Source organism: Cydia splendana, chromosome 17 (assembly GCF_910591565.1).
Source record: "Cydia splendana chromosome 17, ilCydSple1.2, whole genome shotgun sequence".
NCBI lineage: Eukaryota > Metazoa > Arthropoda > Insecta > Lepidoptera > Tortricidae > Cydia > Cydia splendana.
The window spans coordinates 6,942,137-6,966,163 of NC_085976.1; the positions used below are offsets into that span (position 1 = coordinate 6,942,137).

The window sequence follows — 24,027 nt, forward strand, 5'->3', positions numbered from 1 at the left end:
ATGTTAATGTCCGAAGAGGAAACTTCGTCTTAACAATTACAAAAAAAACTTAATTTATTTTTGTTGGCTTTAATATTATTAAATAGAGTGAATATACAACAATACGAGAAAACCCTATGATATCTGCTTAGTTATTGATGATGATGCTCTCCTGATCGATTTCGGCTACAGCGACTGTGTACTATGGAGTAGGCAATTTTAATTCGTGTTATTAGAGTGTAGCTGATCCACTCTCTGGTGCGCCCTTATCTTCTTGCTAAGTTACCTATATTGGCTCACTTAAATCAGGCTTTGAGAATTGTAAAGGGAGCGAAATAAGCGACGAAATTTTAGACTAGTACCTTAACATGATAAGAAACAATGAACCTGACTTTATGTACAAAGTATATGGTAAAGTTTATGATAGGCGTAGGTAATTACTTTATTATTTCATTAAAAACATCTTAATTCAAAACTTTGCACATAGGTTTAGAACGTAATATTTCCATACAAATATAGATGAACAGAGAACTACCTTTTTTTCAGAAGTTTGTGGTAAATATATAAAAGGTACAACTTGAATTAGTTCGATATAATTATGTAGATGTTAAAATTAAAAACAATCGTTATACAATCTCATTTTAACATACATTTTCAGTAACCTTTATAATTAGAGTAGAACTCTTGAGGGTTTATGAAGGTCCCCTTAAAAGGCTATTAAACACCCCCACCCCCCTCCTCCCCCCAATAGGGTCTTCCCTGTAGGGATTGGGGATAATCCCGCCACGATAAGTAAGTGTTATGTATGGTGCGGCTCCAGCGATTATGCAAGTGTCGGTTCTGGGATTACAAGGGTATTACTATTGTATTCATCATGGAGAGTTTTTGACGGACACATAAGATAATTTGGGCCCTGTTTTAGTTAACCCGTGGAGCGCCCTAAACAGACACGTGTGCTGGTAACTAGTATAGGAGTTCCATACTACGGTAATTCTGGGGCGCTCCAGGGGTTAACCAACTTTTAGGAGCCGCTAGTTGTTATACTGACGTATCCTGAGGGGCTATTGCCTCCCTGTCACACTTACGTACGAATTTACAAGTGCGACAGAGAGGCAACACGTCGAACGTGGTTCGTGGTAGGACCTCAGCATAACGTATCGTACCTAAGTATTGTTAAAGAGCTTGATTTCAGAATGAATCTGTCTAAAAAAATGTATCTACTTGGTATGTAAGTATACATAGATAGCTAGCAGCTTCTACGTTTGACAATTACCATCAAAATATCATATAGGCCCCGTGCATGAACTATAGGGGGCAGCAGAGGAGCCGTCAGATTTTTGGCGCGAGGCGTAAATGTGTTGTTTATGTTTCCGATGTAGCCCACAAGATGGCAGAACCTACTATGCACAAGGAAACGTACCGACGAGAACGGTAGATAATAGCACTTGCTTTGGCAATGTACATGTGCACATATGTTTCCGATTCAGGCCACAAGATGGCAGACCCTCCATCGCGCACGGTCCCTATATGACTAGATATAACAATAATACGAGTACCTACGTATTAGTTTTGGAGCAGTAAATTTCCCCAACAACCGTATTCCATAGACACAGCTCAAGGCTTCCTTTGTACAAATATCGAGTGGAAAACGAAGGGAAACCGGAAGATTACATACAAGCACATTATATACTTCACCAGTGTCAGTTGAGCTATCATCCCGTACTTGAGCGATACTCAAGTGTTATTATGCCCGGCTCTATCCCAATGGTCAGAGAGTAAGAAATGGGACGTGTCCTTAAGGTCGTGAATTTGATGTCCGGGTGATTCGTTTGGTCCGTTGCTAAAGGCTATTCCGGTATTAAATTTGGTTTATTTTTACCTCATACTTAACATATATTCTAAATGCGGGAGATGTATTGTTGGCGAATTCCTAATTCAGGCTTGGATACATTTACTTGCTTAAATACGCATTGAGATTTGTACCCCTGAGGGGTGCGTATCGATGGCTATAAACATTTTAATTATAATATCAGTTTCAATAACGCTTATTTAGTATAATTATTAAATGCTATAACAACACTGAATATATTTACATATGATATTATTATCGTTTTACATAATGATTAATCTAATAACATTTAGCATAACATTCTTGAAGTATAATGCATATTTCCTATACCGAATTTATGATATAAAGTTATTTCATCTAAAGAAGAATTGTTATAACCTTTGTTGATATAATGTATTAGATATATAATCCCACATTTACTATTACACACTTCAAAAAACGATACTCCTTCTACGTATATAACGAACTGCTATTTATAACTAGGTAGGTAAGGTTAAGAACTGCGACCCCTACACAAAACGAACCGCTACCAGAAATAAATGTAGGTTAGGTTAGGTTAGAATTGCGTCCATTAAACAAAATAAACCACTAGGTACCAGAATACTAGGTTAGGTTTGGTTGGAATTGCGAAATAAAACGTAATTTGCAAAGATACCTATATTATACCGAATACTTATATATAATAAAACTTGTATAATAAATGAGCATTATATCACATGATCGTTATAAGAGATAAGTGTTATACTGAAAGATAATTATATAAAATAATATTAAACATTTTAATAATATAGCAATTGTATGTTATACAAAATGAGTGATTATATTTTCTGAAATTCTATTAAATGTTGATATATCGACAGAAAATATATTAATTATTTTTATATCGATCATTACACACCCATTCTTGAGATATTTCTACCACAGAAACACTTGAATAATGCTTGTGAATTCTATAAACCGTAGAAAACGAGTTATTCAGGTATATTTAAGTACCTATATGAATTCAAATTCAGGTTTATAATTACGAGTGAGTTTTTGAAACCAGGCGAAGCCAGCCAGCCAGCCAGGGGTCAGGTCAGGGGTATTTGTACTTCTTACTAATTGTATGTTATTCTTAATATGTCTTTTTGTACATTAAAGAGTTTACTACTACTACTACTACTACTACTAAGAATTCATGGAACATAATTTCGTTAAAACAAGCTTTGCCATGTTACCTACGTAACTGTGTAGTGTTTCTCTTTGTACAGACAATTTGACTGACGTTTTCTTAAAAAAAATGTTCTTACTCTAATTCTTTAAATCAGAGAGCCAAGTATACCTAGGATTTCAAAATGGGGCCCAGATTTCATTGATTACAAAGGCCACTTTCTATGTAGGTACTGAATATTCATGTAATGACTTGACTGCCTCTAGCACTATCATCTGATTTGTAGAACGAGACGTACGCCTACCATCGCTAACATGATAAGACGGGTTAATTTATGCATGTAACCATAATCCCAGAGTATCACTGAAACTTTTAATCCAATTGAAAACCTAAACAAACCACCATGTTAAATAGGAATAATTTGAACACAAACACTGGCAACAAATAATTGTTTTGTTTTCATTATTTTCGGAAAAGGGGTAAGGGATGAACTGGGAGAACAAAGCCTGTCCGGGCTGAACATACAAACTTAAATATTTTACACGCACACATGACAGTGACCCAGCTTTCCATTTTCAATTAACCCTGAAACAGAAGGCCGGTAAAAACTTTTAGAAACTTAATACGTTGAAATGAGGTAAAAAATAGGTACGTCGGTATTCAAATTTTGACATTCATTTAGATGAACATTCGCGGTTTAATTATTTCCACTGTGCCATCCCGCTTTGTGTAGAGCACTTTTACTGATGATATTTCGACAACGTCAAAATACCTTTGATCTTCTTTTTTTGCATTAGTTTTCTACAACTCTTGAGCGCCGACGAGGTTTGAACGTTTGACAACCTTCCGTATTATGTGTCTATTTAACGGTTTAAAAGTTCGTCTTAGTATTCATGATTCGAAACGATCAAATATGTAAGCGCTTAAAATCTTGACCGTAAAAACGGAGAACAGGCACTATATTTTCATTACATCAACATTACTTGTGTGTACAATCTATCACGCTGCAGGTCCGCGCGCTATAAATTGTAGATTCAATCCGAAACCTTATTTGGAATCGGTAAAATTCAAACCTTTTTTATTATATTTTTACAACATGTGGTGCTGATGAACGGTAAGGATTTCAATTTTAAAGGTGTTACAAATAGCATCAACATAGGATAGAACACCGCGCCAACAGTACCTATCTGATATCTCTTAATAGTTTCAAAAATAGATACTAGTATGTGTTTATTATATATTTTGCGTTAAAAAGTCTATTACACCAATGCTTGGCGAATATCAATGTGTATTTTACGTTTCTTTTAATGCTATGTGGTTATGTTAGTAAAAAACGAGTTACCTACCTATTTTATAGATTTTAATTTTTAAACTGGGATGCATAAAGTTCTGTATAAAACAGATTTCATTTATTTTATGAAGTTTCATGAAATACGGACAAGTTTTGGGGTTGTTTACAATGGCACATGACGTTTATTTTGCTGTTCGCCATATTTAATTAATGTTTCGATATACAATACAATATAAATCCTCTTTATTGCACAACCTCAGAATACAAACATAAAAGCAGAGGTAAACAACAGGCAGCCTTATCGCTAAAGAGCGATCAAATTATAGGAAGCGTAACAGGAATAGCTTTTTAAGTTGAATAGACTTTTTTGTTGATCATCTATCAGCGAATAGAAAAAATGTATCGTACTACTATAATATTATACTGCCGTATTCGAACTTCAAGATATGCACAAGAGACGACGCGTACTAGATCCATTCTAGATACGTTATAGTTTAGATATCAACTAGTTCTCTTTTGCAGTGCAATTCGGGCAACCAATGTCACTTTTACGTTAGATAGAGTAAGATATCTATTAGATGTGAATTGGATCTCTAAGTGATATATTATCCTGTGGAAATCGTTCAACAGTATCTCCAGAATCGCGCAAATGTCAAATTTGACAGGTTAGATCTTAAACATATCGTTATCGTATCTTGGTGATGTCTAAAAGATGTCTAATAGATGTCTATTTCAAAATCCGAATCGGGCCCATATACTCGTACTTCCATTCGTTCAATAATATTACATTAAATACAACCAACTCATTTACATATATCCCGTACGTCAATTAAATACGTGATATTAATGATAATGAAATATTAAAATTATGAAATTATTTGAATACAATAGTAATGTAAACTTTAAATTAGTGCATACCGCTAAATTGAAGTTTACATACATGGATGGAATGTTATTAAATGATTTCCAAGTATTTGTAAAATTAAAATGTTGTTGCTAAAAATTTAAATTTAGTAGTAGTGTAGGGGAATCCAAGGTAATATTGACGCCCGTGGAAACATGAGGACTCTAATCTTTCTCTAATACCTTTTATCCACCACTTTTTTTAGTTCGATCCGATGCGCCTTACCCTACTTTGAAAATGTTTTTGATTATTTTCTGGTTTTTCTGGTCCTTAGAGTCATAATCTAAATAGACTTTATATTTGACTAGCGCAATAGCTACTCTTAATTAACTAGTAAGGTGCAGGAGGGCAATTTAGACTGCGGAGTAATTTAAACTAAACGAAATATCTTCCATCTTTTACATTATCTGGCAAATGAGCAGATTGTATATATGTCGTAGTCAGATCGTATAATCCGCCGTATTACATTACGGCTAGCCGTTATCAAAAACAGGGGCGTTTTGAAATGCGGCGGTTCGACGATTAGCCGGATTGTCATTGCGATACGTTCTTCAATAAGGCGGCCAACGTTTAGCCGCATCGTACTACTATTTTAGATTGTAGAGTGACCAGTTCTTTCGGTCGCCTACGTAACCGGAGTTTGACAATGTTTGCAATTTAATTTATTTTTACCATGGTCCCACCGCACTACATGTGTTTCTTTTCCAAAACATTTCCTTCATAACTTAAATAGACGGAGCCCCGCAAGCGGGGCTCCTATTTCTGGGCGGTTTGCCCTTCGGGCATCTGAAGCTACCTAACGAACCTAACCTTTTTTGAAAAGAAACAGTCCGAAGAACTCCAGATTTGATGGACACCCCAGCGTTTGTCAGGCAGCGCCACGGGTGTTAAAAATGGGAACTAAAAACTGTCAAAGCGGCGGCTAATGACTCGCTGTATTACATTACGGCTAGCCGTGTTGAAGAACGTATGGCGCCGAATACATTCCGGCGGATTCTCATTCAGCCGCATTCAATCCGGCTAATCGTTAAACCGCCGCATTTCAAAACGCCCCTGTTTTTGAAAACGGCTAGCCGTAATGTAATACGGCGGATTATACGATCCGACTGCGACATATACACGGTGTGGCCTGTAACACGAGCAAAGAATTAAAACATAGATTGTACTCCTCAAACGGTGACACTTTTGTTCAACAACTTTTAAAAATTATGAAGTATTTAGACTCCCTATTTTTCATACAAAATAAATATTATCTTCAATGGACGCCATCGCCACGCCATATTAGTGTGATTGACGTTGCTTGTCACGCCTTAAACATAACAAAATTCGCAATACATTGCGTCTTAGAATAAACTTTAAAGTGTAATAAAAATCAAACCACAAGTTATTTTTAAAAGTCGCTGAACAAATTTGGTCAGTATGAGGAGTACAGCCTACAGTTTAATTTTTTGCTCATGTTACATGCCACACCCGGTATATAATATTGAAGCCTGACTTTCATTGTTGAATTTGCGTAATAATAATAATACAAGTGCCATGATATTTTACTTTTGCATTGATAAATTCACGACTTAATTACCTTTATGATAAACATTTTGACGCAAATAGATATATCGCGAGTAAACTATTTTGCTCAATCATTCAATTTACTCACAATAGCTTTGGTGAATAAAACATACCTATCCTTTGTTTTCCTGGATTTGTCCATATAAAAGTCTTATCTCTTTTGCAACAATTGTAAAACACACATCAATGCCAACCTTAGTTAGCGCGTAAAATACCCACGCGGTCTTGCAATGTGAGCCTTATGTGGTAACCATACGTTCCTTTTTCCAAGCGCACGGTACAAAGTAAGTCGGAAACAGTTATAGATGACATGAAACTTTATTATAGAATTTGACGTGCTTAATAAATCTGGATGTATGCGTGTTGTTCGAATTCATTTGTCAAGAGTAATAAAACGCATCCGGGATTTCGTTCTTTATTACCGCTGTATTTACGTTTCATATTTGAGTGTTCTTTATGGTATCGCTTCTTTTATTGAATTTGACTTTTATTCATTAAATAATTTGGGCGCCCCTTTTCCTCGCTTAGCTCTTCCCTTTTTGCATACTAAATGTTTACGGTATTGCTTTGCCAATTTTAATTCGAATTTGTTTTTCGAAATTAAATAAATTGTATGTCTATTACTTGCTAGGATTAAGCTTTACTGAATTCGCAACGCTTTCTTGTACACTTTCTTGAACAAATATAGTTTTACGTAGATATTAAGTACCTAGTACTAATTAAAACGAGCTGTGGTAATAGTTATTCCAGGTAGGTACTAACGAAGTGGAAATGGTGCTCTTGAAGCAGAATCGAGGTATTCATATTCAGCGTTTAATAAGAGTAGGTACAAGCGACGTACTGGAGAGATATTTAACTCTTACCGATTAAATTTCGAATAGTCCGATAATTTTACAAGTTGAAATTTTGTGGTGGACGGGGATACTCGTAAAATATTTGTGCAAATAGGAGACGTATTCACGGATGCACGGACGGACGGACGTCGGACGGACGGACAAACAACGGAGTAACTAATAGGGATTTTAGCGATATTTGATACAGAACCCTAAAAATCAAAACATCGGTTACGGTCTGTAGAATTATGTTACTCTTAATATTTGTACCTACTTCCTGTGTTTCGTCCATTCAGTATGTATTTATCTATATCGATGTCAGAATATTTAAAATTTAACCTACATTATTATACTCTTCAATATTACCTACTTTATGTTGTAACGTAGACATTTTCTTAAATTTTAAATTAATATTTTTGGGTTGAATTCCTTTTCTTATTTCGATGATTTTAACAATATCCCAAACTAACTCGATTGGTTGCACTTATTTGCATAATCTGTTGCATTCAGATGCACCTCTTTATGCTTATCTGTTGTCGGGGTTGTCATACGAGTAAAAATAAATAAAACTTGAGATATTTAGGTTGTCACTCCAGGAAAACTTTGTATGATTTAGATATGTTTTTTAGGTAAGAGAGAATTTAGATGTTAAATAAAACATAGGAATTACAGACTCCAAAAAGGGGGCTCTGAAATGAAACTTTATTAGATTTATTGATAAAATATATTTATTAGGCTCAGGAGTGAATTGTTAAATAAATCAGTCAGAATTTTCGTAGGATTTGTGTCTTCAAGGGATTGGCACCCTACTTTTGTTTTGGCCTTTTGTACTCAACATATGAGGAGGTCATTTTGAGATGACATGCACTTTTGATGTGTGGACCCCTCCGGGGACGCACGCTCGCATGAGTACTATTTGTGGTGAGACCACACATTCGCCATGTTGGTCGAAATGCTGGAAGCAGCTCGAGTCCTTCGGTGTGCTCCACTGAGTAAGTACAAATGAAATTTAGGTGTGATCAACTCCACAATGGCGCGAAACGTTGTGGGTTCGTCCTTAACCAGGTTTTTGGTTCTTTACAGAGTTGACTCCTGCTCGAGGGTTGGGAGTGCTCCGCCAGAGGTCCTAACAGCTTCCAGTGCGGAGCCGGGAGCTTGTGAACTTTTTTTTTGAAGAGCTTGTGAACTTTCTTTTGAAGAGCTTGTGAATTTTTTGGAAGAGCTTTCGATTTCTTTTGGAATTTATTTGAAGATGTTCAGAAGTTGTAATATGAGGCTGTGGGATCTGTACCACGCCATCTGCAGCGGCCGGCTCCAACCAGGTTAGCGGCCAGCTTCCCGGGGAAAGGCGAGTTCGCTCCCCGCTGCTGCAGTTCCAGCAGCAGTTTTTGAGGTCGGTCTGTTGCATAACTTTTGAGTGGCATTCGCCACCAACTATAAATTTAAAATGGTTAATTATGATTTAATTTTATTCAGTTTGAAGTTTTGAAAGTTCTGGTGCATAAAACTTAGGTATTTCGAAATTTAGTTTTTTTGTTTTTAATTAATGGGTGTAAACCCTTATAACTAGAACCTGTGAAGCGACCCAGCTTTACCACTGAGCATTTAACAGTAAATGATTAGATTAATAAAGTTTGTTAGATATAAATTTGTTTAATTGTTTCTCCTCCTAGCTTTCCTGCAGCAAGGTTTCCGTTTAGTCTATTTAATTTAATTTTGATTTAATTTTATTTTGTTAACATGGCTGTTTCCATTTTCCACAAGCCGGAGCTTTTCATTTATTATTTTACCCCCTTACCAAACAGCCGTGTTACAATGGCGCCCAACGTGGGGCCCGAACCCACGACCCTGAGACCACACATTCGCCATGTTGGTCGAAATGCTGGAAGCAGCTCGAGTCCTTCGGTGTGCTCCACTGAGTAAGTACAAATGAAATTTAGGTGTGATCAACTCTACAATGGCGCCCAAGGATTTTCATGTTTCTAAATAATTACTTGCTGGAGGAAAAGCCTAGACTTATTTTTATGCACCAGAAAATCATTTTGTTTAACTCACCTTTTGTAGAGTATTTTGTTACATTGCAAAGATGTTTTAGGTATTGCATACCATAATTTGGGCATTTGCCTACATTTCTATTGAATTTTGTGCACATTTACATGTAATTATTTCTGAAAAAGATTGAACTTTGTGTGACACATTTTGAGGTTATAAAAATTTGCTGACTTGACAGATGTCAAAGCACATGTTGCATTTTTAGTCAATTTGGATACTATTTTGAAGTTTTGACACTAGTATTTCGTTTGGTTTCACATTTAACATTTTAATTTCAATTAAAAATAAAAATGTTGTATTTTATAACATAAAAAAAGAGAACACAATTTTGCCACTTGGGATCACATGTTATATTTGTATTTAGTTTAGAATTTCATATTTTAAGAGAAAGATTTGTGAATTTTAATAGAAACTTGTCACTTTATTATTTTTATATGTTTGCTGGAACTGCACTTTTTTCAATAGTTTGTATATAAATTTTGTAACTTTCTACACAGAGATTTGTTTTGTACGGTTAAGCCTAAAGGCATAGTAATTTCACCACATACCAAGTATTGTTAAGGAAAACAATAGTTAACACAATTAACATAATTTAATTTCATTTTATTACACAGCACATTTGTTGTAAACATGAAGCACCAGAAATTTCAATGCAGTAGCATATTTTAGTATATTAAAGTTGAAACGCAACACTCAATTTCACAGCTTATTGATAATATTTGTTTAGGAAGGTCAATGCCAATCAGGAGCTTATCCTAGGTCCAAGCAGCTGTGGAAGCGGTGTCGGCATTTTGTTTTTCAGAGCTCTCCGCATAGCCGCAGGGGAACCAGTTTATTATAGAAGTATGGTCTGGCAGTAGTGTCCGGCAAGCTTCTTGTGGTGTTTCATAGTGATTTAAACTTCTGAAAGATTGAAGATATTCTTCTTTGGCGTGCTAGCATATTCAGTTCCAGAACAATTGACATCATTTAATTTTCAAAATTAGCAATTCCTGTGATCTGGCTGTCCAGTTGTAGAAATGGCTGGATGTTTTTTGTTTTTGTAGTGGTAATATATCCAAAGTCAGCACGGTTTTGATGTAATCTGTAACAATTTCACTTAAATTTTGAGGTATGCAATACATTTTTGGTTAGTTTATTTCATTTGGCTTTGCAATGACATTTAGCGTTTATTTTGAAGGGAGAGGGATAATCGTGTGAAATAAGATGACTCCTGATCTCATAATTTAGTGTTTTACCTGTATTTTTGGTAGTTTTCGATTAACTCTGAGACGAGTTTTGAGTCGCTGAAATCGACATTTATTTAGCGGTTTCGAGTTTTTAACGATACTCCACACAACTTACGACTTGTGTTTCATATTAAATGGTAATTTTCCAAATATAGAATGGTATTTACAACCAAAATTTTACTCTTGTGAGTTAGTTTAAAGTGCAAAGTAATTCTTTAATGCATAAAATTGTTTTTTTTAAACACAGAGACGTCACTAGGGTGCGTTCGGAAACGCGTAATTTTTAGTAATGTTTTCTTTATTTCGTAACGAGTTCGGCGTTTAAAAAAACGCTCGTTTTTTTTTAAAATGTGATTTTGAAATTTGTTTGAATATTGATATTTATGTAGTTAAATACAATATAGTTATTTTGGTTTAGAACGTTACGAGATTTGGTTTTAGTCAGGTTTTAGTACTCAAATTTAATAAGATAAATTAATTTGAAGTAGTTTTTTTAATTCGGCCAAGATTTTAGTTTAAAATTTCGTTTTGAGATTTGGAGGGAATTTCGAATAAGGCTCGTGGCATGTTTTGGGATTTTGACACAAGTTTTTGGTAGGTTTTCAATGAGGTGGTATTTTCCAAGGCCTCGCCTACACAAGAACGTTTAGTTTCACGGTTGTCTCGTTTGGAGTGTTGGGTATGATGGTAAAATATCCAATCACGACTTTATGCACGGTACGTGGTGAACAGCACTGACTGTATTCACTACTAATTTTGTTCGGGGATGGAAGAACGGGATTTGAAATGCGTGAAGTATGGTAGGGGCGACAGATGAGATATGAAAGGTATGGTGAAGTGTGTGAAGTATATTTGGGGCGAAACAATTTGCTCACTTTTTAAGGTCAGAGCGAGTCCTTAACATGGCAAATTTGGATTTCGGTAGTAGGTTTCGAGTGCTTACCACACTCGAGCACGGTTTTGTGCAATTTTGCGTATTTGTGGCTACGCTTTTGGTCGGTATGGGGTTCATACCCAGCAGTTACCATTTTTGAGGGGCTGTTTTAAATTGGGTTCTTGCTTTTTTGTACATATCGACCGCGGTACCCCTTTTGGTTTGGTACCTCTTTTTATCGTGTTGACGATCCAATGTGCCATTTTTGAAGGCGTTGGAACGGCACACGGTGTCTCCGCCACCTTTTTACGCCTGCTACCGCAATGCAAGTCAGCCAAATGGTTGAAGTTTTTTAGGTTTAGTGTGGTTTGAGAGTTTTGGGGAGTTATCCTTGGACGCACGATCCCTCGTCTTGTACCAGTCGTCGTGCCGCCAAGGACGACAAACCACTCACCTGCTATGTAATGTACCTCGTTTTGTTTAGGTATACCATATTTTCATATTTTTTGGTATGGTTTTTTTTGATTCCGGAGAGTTGGGTGGGGACAGGTGTACCTTACCAACTCAAAGGGCCGTTTTGGATTTTTTAGGGTTCTTTGATGATTGTTGTCTACCTGAAGGGTTGGGACAAACCTTAGTGTCCTCAACCGGTAGGGTTGCAACGAAGGTTTTAGTTGAAGGCTTATAGTTAGTGGACTATAGGTCTCATTTCGCCCGGTCTAGCTGAGTTTTTTGAGGAATGCTGAACATCGGTCCTGGCGGTTGGTTTTGGCTTTCTCAGCACAACAAGCTTTTATCGCGTTGTACTGGGAAGGCCAACGGTTTGTTTACGGGTTGGAAGGATAGACGGAGGTTTTTTTCTATGTGCAGCGCAGTTGGCCGCATAGTTTTTTTTTCACCTTCCGTGGTGTTGACGTGGGTTCGAGATGTTGTTTAGATTTTTTTTGTTCGGTCAGAACAGCAGTTTGTTTAGATTGATTAACGTTTGTATGATTTCACTTTTAGATTTTGGGTAGTTTGTTTGAGCATTTTTGGTAAGTTTGAAACTCGAAGTTGCGTCAGACCTTTTGTTGAGATTCTAGGTTTTCTAGATCAGTTTTTTGAGTAGATTAGTTTTCTGGCTCTCATTTTGTGTTAGTAGTGCAAGTCGCTGAGGACAGCGAGCGGTTCACCTACGTTGAACCTTAAAATCGGGGAGGGAGGTATTGTAACGTAGACATTTTCTTAAATTTTAAATTAATATTTTTGGGTTGAATTCCTTTTCTTATTTCGATGATTTTAACAATATCCCAAACTAACTCGATTGGTTGCACTTATTTGCATAATCTGTTGCATTCAGATGCACCTCTTTATGCTTATCTGTTGTCGGGGTTGTCATACGAGTAAAAATAAATAAAACTTGAGATATTTAGGTTGTCACTCCAGGAAAACTTTGTATGATTTAGATATGTTTTTTAGGTAAGAGAGAATTTAGATGTTAAATAAAACATAGGAATTACAGACTCCAAAAAGGGGGCTCTGAAATGAAACTTTGTTAGATTTATTGATAAAATATATTTATTAGGCTCAGGAGTGAATTGTTAAATAAATCAGTCAGAATTTTCGTAGGATTTGTGTCTTCAAGGGATTGGCACCCTACTTTTGTTTTGGCCTTTTGTACTCAACATATGAGGAGGTCATTTTGAGATGACATGCACTTTTGATGTGTGGACCCCTCCGGGGACGCACGCTCGCATGAGTACTATTTGTGGTGAGACCACACATTCGCCATGTTGGTCGAAATGCTGGAAGCAGCTCGAGTCCTTCGGTGTGCTCCACTGAGTAAGTACAAATGAAATTTAGGTGTGATCAACTCCACAATGGCGCGAAACGTTGTGGGTTCGTCCTTAACCAGGTTTTTGGTTCTTTACAGAGTTGACTCCTGCTCGAGGGTTGGGAGTGCTCCGCCAGAGGTCCTAACAGCTTCCAGTGCGGAGCCGGGAGCTTGTGAACTTTTTTTTTGAAGAGCTTGTGAACTTTCTTTTGAAGAGCTTTCGATTTCTTTTGGAATTTATTTGAAGATGTTCAGAAGTTGTAATATGAGGCTGTGGGATCTGTACCACGCCATCTGCAGCGGCCGGCTCCAACCAGGTTAGCGGCCAGCTTCCCGGGGAAAGGCGAGTTCGCTCCCCGCTGCTGCAGTTCCAGCAGCAGTTTTTGAGGTCGGTCTGTTGCATAACTTTTGAGTGGCATTCGCCACCAACTATAAATTTAAAATGGTTAATTATGATTTAATTTTATTCAGTTTGAAGTTTTGAAAGTTCTGGTGCATAAAACTTAGGTATTTCGAAATTTAGTTTTTTTGTTTTTAATTAATGGGTGTAAACCCTTATAACTAGAACCTGTGAAGCGACCCAGCTTTACCACTGAGCATTTAACAGTAAATGATTAGATTAATAAAGTTTGTTAGATATAAATTTGTTTAATTGTTTCTCCTCCTAGCTTTCCTGCAGCAAGGTTTCCGTTTAGTCTATTTAATTTAATTTTGATTTAATTTTATTTTGTTAACATGGCTGTTTCCATTTTCCACAAGCCGGAGCTTTTCATTTATTATTTTACCCCCTTACCAAACAGCCGTGTTACAATGTAGCTCTTTCTCTCTTTCTAAAGAGCTCCACTGCTATACCTAACGAACTTTCCTAAAAACTGCAGCATTCCATCAGTGTCGCTTCCGTACGCTATTCTTTTGATTTTTATGACAATGCTAAATATAAGCCGTGTTTTCACTGCAGTTTTTCCTTTGCGATTCACGGAACATATTTTAAGCGACACAGCGTGCTTCATGGGTCATTCTCAATTTCTTTCGATCTCCTAAAAACACTCTAGAAAAACGATTGTATTATAAGTTCCTATATAGTTAAAGTTCATTGTATTTTTATAATTCGCCTTCACTAATGAAGATTAATTTATTGTATAATTAGATTTTTTATTTTCAATCATCTCAAATTCACAGTTTGGTTTTCAAAAGGGTCGCTCTACCGAAGATGCAGTATTGGCACTTACTAAAACAATCACTGAACATGTTGATAACGGAAATAAATGTCTGGCAGTGTTCCTTGACTTAAAAAGGCATTTGACACCGTTTCTCACTCCACACTTATACACAAACTTGAATCCATGGGTATTAGGGGTAAACCTTTGGAGTTGATGAAAGACTATTTACAAAACCGTTCTCAGAAGGTGAAGATTGGTAGTCACATTAGTCAAGCAACCCCGATATCCTTTGGAGTGCCTCAAGGTAGTGTTCTTGGCCCTACCTTATTCCTAGCGTACATCAATGATTTAACAAATCTTACCGTTGAAGATAGCCGTGTTTTCTCATATGCGGACGACACCGTGATCGTTTTCCATGGTAGCACATGGGAATCTACCTACAAAAAATCTGAGACAGGCCTTAACCATATTACCTCTTGGCTTAACAATAACCTTCTGACGTTAAATATCTCCAAAACAAATTACATGTGCTTTTCCAAATATATCACCTCGCAGCCCCCGGATTACCTAAAAATAAATATTCACACATGCAACCCAATTAGTAATTATCAACAATGTAACTGCTTAAAAATCAACAAAGTCACCTCTACCAAATACCTTGGAATAATACTGGATCAGCGACTCTCATGGCATAAATATATTGAACACATTAATTCTAGGGTTAGAAAACTTGTCTGGATTTTTAAAAAAATAAGATACATCGCCTCAAAACCCTTACTGAGCCAAATTTATACCGCACTTGCTCAATCTATAATAACGTACTGCATCACGGTCTGGGGAGGAGCCAACAAAACGAAAATTCTACAGGCAGAACGAGGACAAAGGTGCCTACTTAAAGTCATGTACTCCAAACCCTACCGATTTCCAACTTATGAACTATATAAAATCTCAAATAAACTCACTGTTAGAAAACTATACATCCTAAATTCTATCTTATATCTACATAAAACACTTACATACAAACCACAACTTTCATTCCGTCGACGAAAGCATAATGCTGTCCCAACACCATATGTAAGATCTTTGTTTGCCAAAAGACAAAACACGGCACAATCTGCTCACTTGTATAATACTATAAACAATAAACTATCAATTTATCACTTACCGCTATCTAAATGTAAAATTACTGTAAAAAGATGGTTAGAATCCCTTAATTATAATGAAACTGAATTACTTATAAACTGAAACGCACGCACACACACACACACACAACACACACAAATACATACACACACACAAACACACAAACACACAAACACACACACACACGCACACACACACACTATCGTATAGTTAATATTAAACAACAATAAATATATTTAATAATTAATAAAAATATAGCATACCTAAGCTGAATTAAAATTATGTACATACATTAATAAAGAGCGGGTTCTCCTGATACAGGTATACATATACTTACAAGGAGGACTCAAGTCTAATTGTATACAAATTGTACTGTTTAACACAATAAACATTTTTCATTTTCATTTTTCATTTTCATTTCATTTTCATTTTCATTTTCAAACAAAAAGCTCAGGTAAGGAAGTATAATGAAGCATATTTATATCACTGAAGTTCGAGAGGAGGTTAAGCTAGCCCGGACCAAACACGATCCGTAATTATATCCCGCACATAAATTCATAGACAGCGAGAATCATTGAGCCATTTATTATTGATTAGTCGTATGTAGAGTTCAAATGCTTAGCGCTTATGACCTCCTGGTTCTGAGCACAGCGTTATTAGTTAACACGGTTTATGAGGAGTAAATTATAATCCGGAGCCGCAAATGCCTTTGCTGTGATATTAAATTAGGTATTCCGTACTAGCTTTTGTAGATTTGTTAGGCAAAACCACGATCGTTCGTACCTGGTTAAGTACACACAAATATAATAAGCCTATTATGATAAGTAAGCCAATGGTTTTAGTGAACTTCAATTTGAATTTTAAATTTAAATACACGTACCAAGGCTTGCGAAGGCCGAAGGCCAAGTCACCTGAGAGGGGGAAGTTGGAGCTTAAACACGACCCAATACCTACACATATAGTTTAACATCTTAGGTTCTAAAATTATATTTGACCACTCAAATAGAAAAGATTAGGTAGCCAAATTAGCGTACTTCGTCCATTTTGAAGCATATCAGCCGGTAGGTTGGTATGCAAGAGTAAGTATTGATAAAAATAGTTTTTAGAGGTATCAATTATTGTAATTTTCAGATAGCTTTGATACGGTGACAGATGTAATCTCCACACAATTTATAATACAACCTTAAAACGCAGTTTCGCAAAATTGTATTAAAATGATAGCTTGACAGCTGCGTACCCGGGCGTTTTCCGAAAAAAATATTTGGGTCAAATATCACTGTCCCACGACTTTGGTATACTTTTTTACCGTCAAATACTGTTTTAAAGTGTACTACATGTATACAAAAATTATAAAGTGATTTATTATCTGAGTATTTACGGTAAAAAACTGATTAAATGGTACTTTTAAGTAAAGAAAATGTACAAAAACTGAAGAAAAGGAGATGATTTTTGAGTGTCCCATGCACACTTTGCCTACTTTGGATCCAAATATTATATATCTGCCTCCTTCTAGGCCCGAACCTGGTTGTTGTGTGATAAGATCGTATCAGCCAAAATCTATTTAAAACCTTATTTCTTAGCACCTAAAGGAAAGAAATATGCACAAAAATTTAATTTATTGTTGTCCTTCAATATCGACGTAGTGGAAATTTCCACCAACGTCACGGAGTATTTACCAACTTAGTAGCAAAAATCTACTAATATCATACGCATTTTTATATGATCGTAACTTTATGATCCCATAATTACCCGGTGTTTAGGTTTTACAAGGCAATTGGGCTCGAAAAAAGCAAGGTGTAGGTTGTGCGTCACGTTGTGCAGAAATTTGTTTTCCACAACGAACTGAATTAAACTGGAGGTAAGGAGCCAATTATTGACTAAATATTTTATGAATTTCGTTAGATTATTATGTGTTGTATGATATCAAATAATTATAATTAAGAAAATTCAAACGATCAGACCGCTATTTCGCTTTATTAACAAACCGGCATGTCTACGTCACATCCAAAACGTTACGTGATGTATTAGTGGAACAAAAAAACGTGACGTATGGAATGAAAATGCACGGTTTACATGCCGTCATATAGTAGGTAGAGTGATATTAAAAAGACACAAATAATTTTATTCTAGCTATATTCTTCTAACTACTCGACCTACTAGTAACTACTTAGCACCAGTGGCGGCTCGACCTAAGAAGCGCTGGCAGGCGCAGGTTATGCTTTCGACTGCAGCAGTATTGCAGCACGACAATACTGCTGACTGCAAATGTCAAAAATCTGGGCAGCAACATCTATTTTGATTTTGTAGCAGTAATGCAGTCGGCAGTATTGTCGTGCTGCAATACTGCTGCAGTCGAAAGCATAATTACTGCAGGAAATTTCAAAATCTGTTAAACTATAACAATAGGTATTAATTACTAAATTATTTAATTTAGTACAACATTAAGTAGGTACTAAATTAAGTAGCTATTTTCCGCACATGTAAACCCTTCATAAACCCTTCGTTCCTAAACGAGATATTATGGTCCATAACGTCACTTTGTCCTACTGTGGCTGTGATTGATTTTATTAGAATTTATATTAATTATTAGGATAATTGATACTGATTTCGATCTCATTTGCAAGAATAATATATGATAATTATTAAAAACAACTTTTTATAATACCTTTACCGTACGTTTTTTAAAACAAAATGATTGCAAAGCAACGATTAAAACGAAAAATGTAACGTATTGGAAAGACTTCTTTAAATAACTTAATTGTAATACTTAGTATTGCAGTTGTTATTCGTTTTTAGAAGATTATTATTGTTTTGTATTTCATTAAATAAAAACTGGTTCACTTAAAACACTCCGATCTTCACTTAAAACCTGCCTAAAATTTGTAACGTAATGGATCGTCACATTGGCTGTCATTCAGTTTAAAGTGATTTATTAAGTATATAAATAATGTATATAGAAAGAAAGTAACATTTTCATAAAATATATAAATAGTACATTTAATTCAACCCATTTTTAGTCAAAAAAAATTGTTTTTGGTGTGTGGAATTCCATTACGTTACGGACTCTAATTCTATCTACCTAAGCTATTGGAAAATGTATATAAAGTAAATACACTGAGTTGTTATTTTATTATACTATAGAGACAACATATCAAATAATGAAATTGTCGCAATCACGACCTGGTCCACACGAACAAAACGTCGTAAGCGCCGTAAAATTCATGGCGCTTACGCGTTTAGGTCGCGAGATTCACGCTCCGCTTCTATAGTTTGATGCCAAAACGGCAGCAATTCATGGCGCAAAATACCGATCATCTGTGCCGGTTCTATACGTTAGTAATAATAGTTCAATGAGTAGGTACATAATTATAATTAATGTACTAATATTGTTATTATTCTAAGTTATAATTTAGTCGACACAAATACTAGTATGGAATCATAAGCTTAAAACAGTGTAGGTACTTATTTAATTTGGTTTACTCTAGAGACAATATGTATACTTACCTTTTTCGCTTATTTTTATTTATTTTCCGATATCTCCCTTTTTGTCTTTGAGCCGAAATTCCAGCCCAAGTTACCGTAGTGCGGAAACAACAAAGCAACGAAGATCTTTTTGTGCCGATAATTGCCAAAGGGCAAATTCATGGAATTTGATTTAAAATTTACAACTTAATTATCCTAAAAAAGATTAGATATGGCAAAAGATCCGATCTATCTACAAGAAAAATATAAATTTATAAAAAAGAAAATTAATCACCGTTAATGCTTCTTTGCCTGGCAAGGAGATGGCGGGATGACTTGGACGCTTTCTACCCCAAATGGTGGGAAAATGCCGATGACAGGGGTCGAGTGGAGAAAACGACGGGAGGCCTTTAGTTTGCCCAGCAGTGGGACACCAAATTAAGCTAATAAAAAATAACCCTTTTTATGTTATTGTTCGCAGACACTAGTTTTCATGAAAGTGACTTTCAACCCGGAAAGAAATATATACCATGTTGTGTGTTTGGCTTCCTTGAGACGATTTTTCTTTACCAAAGAACTACACTAAATAAAAAACGTACGCGTACTTACTCTCTACTGGTACTCAAAGTTAATAATTTAATACATACTTAATCTTCATTTAATACATTCATTCATTTAACCACAATATCACCCGTTTTTATAGCGAAGGTATAATGTTATTTTTATAGATTCCTAAATTTCTCGTAACTAATAGGTGTTTTAGTTACGATGTATAACAATTGAATGGAGGAACATGTTCATCCTCAAAAGCCATTACCCAATTTCTTTGCAAAAATAATAAAATATGAAATTCCTCGAAATCCCATCGGGAGTAGAAGCAGGGGAAAAATGTACGTTTTGTCATTGACATGGGGAAGACACTTGAGTAGCCTTGTTGTCAAGCGTAGTTGATTCTAACGAGAAGGTACTATCGCATTGCAGAAATCTTTTTATGCCGTTATAGCCTGATAAAATGAAGCAAATCAGACCGAAGAAATCAGAATCAGTATTTTGCTTGTATCTCCAAAACCATAAAAATATCTCTTTAGTCACTTCTACATTAGTATCTAGGTACTTACTTTAATTACATTTTCTATAAATGACGTAGGTACATTACTATAAGTAAACGCTTTTGGATATTATTTGTTTTGTTTGTTTGTTTTGGATATTATTTAAACACAATTTTGGAAAGAGTTATTAGAAAGAGAAGAGCACATTTTGACTATCAAACTTAAATTTTTAGAAGCCATCTAAATATAAAAACAGTGTGGATTTTCAGCAAATCACGATCGTTCTAATTTATTTATGCGCGCGCAGCATATATCAATAACAGATTAATCTAGAAACTGTTGACATTAAGTACTTACCAACAAATTTGCTACGACACGTTGCGACATAAAACATATCACCGGCCTAAACATACGTAACACCCAACTAAAATGGAGGGCATTGCTCACTGAAGTGCGTCGTGCTATCAAGAGAGCGGACCTCTATTACATGCCGCGTTAGGCAACCCTATAGCCCTACAACTAATGCTAAGCCGATCTGTCTGTGTATAGATACATGCATAATACAGATTATCGGAAATGCAGTTGCCATTCGAACGTCACTTTCATTGTTTACAAAAAAATGCCAATTTTTTTGTTAGCCTTTGTGTGTGTCCCACTGCTGGGCAAAGGCCTCCCCTCTCCCATTCCAATCCTTCCTGTGCTGAGCAACATCCCGCCAATCCCGCTGAAATGCATCCAAGTCGTCCCGCCATCTCTAACTTAAAGTAAATAAATAGTAGACACAAAATTAATTACATCAATTAGCATTTCTGACTTTTGCTGTCATTTTAGAGATTTACAGTAGACGACACACATCAAGTGCATATAAAAGTTTAAGTGATTGGATTAAAAAATTCCTTTATTTGACTAGATGCTCCAAAAGTTAAATTATAAGAAATTAATTCCAGCTTGGTAGCAGGTTCAAACCACCACTTTCACATGTTCAATGTTCATGTGGTGTTTCTGTATAAGTTTTATGGAATCTGTGCTCATGTGTTAGGTACAAAATGTCCTTACACGTGCCAGGGTTGTTAGCGCGGTATATGAAGTGAACGGAATTATAAAGTGGAGTGGAAAATTAAGCGAAATAGACACTCTGGTTGTCTTTAACGGTTTTGATAGCCCAACACGGAAATTCTGGAAATCGGAGGTTAGTTGCTCTTGAGTATACCTATGTGATTTGTAGTGCTTTAATTTTCTCATACTTATCTATAGGCGGATGGTGGCGGTTAAGTATTTATATAGTAAGTATAGTTACAATTGCGTTCAGTAGTTTAAGCACGGCAAATACGCCAACCTTGGACCAGTGTATGACTTTGTTCTGGTTGCGGCGAGGCTAAGAAGAGGTTTGTAAGAAGCTGGCTAGGGAGATTGGGCGCCAGTTAAGGTACAGGGGCTCTTATCTGGTCCATCAAATATCTTTAGCCAATCAGCGTGGCAACGCAGCTAGCATATTTGTAATGCTTGGGACAGATAGGGAACAGTTCGGGACTTTATTGTCAAAAGGTTAGAATAGGACCTATTCTTACCTGGTAAGTAAGTTTTGATGAGGTATGTTTGCGGGTTTATGTATTTATAGGCAAAGCTTGTTGTGTATAAGTAGTATTGTTGGGTGTAGCAACTATAACAAAACATGTAATTGAGTTCATACATAATAAAAAATAAAATAAAAAGAGCTTTATTTCATTCCTTACATTACACATTACTTATAGATGTAAATTTCTAATTTATTATGTCAATTCAATGTTTTTTTTATGTTTTTTTTTTTTTTTCATACATAGTTATGTAATAATTTTTTGGTGCATTTTTTTTAAATTGTTGTTACAAAGAGACGGAAATTGCCGAGCGCACAACATTAAATGTTGTTGGCATACCGTGCCTTTAAAAACGTCCTTCAGTAATTAATTTCGCTTGCGAGTACTTTATTTCAAGCATTTAAAATGAAACATTAGCCGTTTGTACGTAAAAATAAATTGTTCGATGCAGAAGGGCGCGCAAAGGGTCAGCTAATCTAGGAGTTAGGCTAAAGAGCTTTTACGTTGCAGTTATTCCAAGCTTTGTCGGTTAAACGTTCCCATCTTTTACTGTTAAAAAGCTTTTAGGCCGAGCTTATGGCGCTATTCATTTGTTTACTTGTCGCCGGTTGTAGTTGTTGAATTATAATTACTTAAAATTAACCACTTTTAAAAATTTTTTAGGGTTCAGCACCCAAAGGGTAAAAACGAGACCCTATTACTAAGACTCCACTGTCCATCTGTATGTCCGTCTGTCTGTCTGTCACCAGGCTGTATATATAGACAGTTGAAATTTTCACAGATGATGTATTTTTATTGCCGCTATTAAACGCGCGCATTAAACCTATGCAATTTTTTGTTTGATTACCTTCAATACAGATTATTGGTTTTTTTAAGTTTATCGGTAAACAATTACTGGACAAAACATGGAGTGTTATTGTTTTCTGCATTTCTTTTAGCTGCCTAGACAGGGGTGAAAGTTGAAAAACTTAGAATTCAATTGAGTCCATAAATCAAATCAAATCAAATCAAAAATATACTTTATTCATGTAGGCCTAGCAACAAGCTCTTATGAATCGTAATTAATCTTAATCTAATTATCAGAGCAATTTATTGATGTTAATATTATTCCATAATAAAATTGGATTATTATACATATCTATACATAATTAATTATATCTATACTTGATAGGTACATTATTGGTAAACCTATTTTTATTTGAGTATAATAGTGTCATAGAAGTCATTTATTAATTTCCACTACCTACAGGTTGTCTGGATGAGATCGCTTTTTAGCGATAAGACCCCCTGTTGTTGCCGGAGTTGTTGTATTCATTGTATTATTTTCTGTGTTGAGGTGTGCAATATGTGTTAACAGTGTGTATTGTATCGCCATTCAGCAGCACAAGTTTCTACTTTGCTACAAGTTTTGGGCTAAGTGATTGATATTGATACGTGTTAAGTTGTTCATAAAGTGTTTATTTGTATAGTCGCCATCAGATATATCGAAGCGGCCAAGGTGTTCACAATATCTGAACACGCGGTCTAACGCCTTGACAATAAAGGCGTGTTCAGATATTTGTGAGCGCCTTGACCGCTCCGGTATATCTGATGGCGATTGTACCCGTCGATGGCGATGTAACGATGAGACAAATTAACTTTTCCAGATCCCAAATATTGGTTAAATTGGTGTTAACTTTACAATAAGATCGTATCCGAACGTAGAACAGTTATGTTATAAGTTGGGTAACATTGATACTTACTAAAAACCGTAGAATCAAAAAAATAGCTTTATCTTGTTTTTATATTCAGAATAAAACCCCATAGGTATATGTATAACTCATACCTGTTTGAAACTGGGGCACAAGGCAAATATGGTTTAAGACAGATCTTGCCTTTCCTTCTTAGTTTTCCCTCTTGGGACGTTACGTCATAATTAGGTACGAATTTGGTTTTCCTTGTTATTATTGGTTAGATAGAATAATAATATAATATATTATTTTCACAACGCCACCTCGTAAAGACTCTCTTTATTACCTATTCTGAAACAGATGAGAAAGTTACATTTTATCCAAAATAATGGCAATTTGCCTTTAGTACCGTTTGGTAACCAAAATTTC

At 35.7% G+C, this 24,027-nt stretch overlaps 1 long non-coding RNA gene across 1 annotated transcript in view; it reads left to right on the plus strand.

Annotated features, from left to right (window-relative positions):
• The first annotated feature begins 1,264 nt into the window (after positions 1–1,264).
• Positions 1,265–24,027, plus strand: part of LOC134798746 (uncharacterized) — a 245,129-nt gene continuing 222,366 nt past the window's right edge. The window contains exon 1 of the long non-coding RNA XR_010145265.1: positions 1,265–1,339. This is a non-coding gene — a long non-coding RNA (uncharacterized LOC134798746). The remainder of the gene's footprint in view (positions 1,340–24,027) is intronic.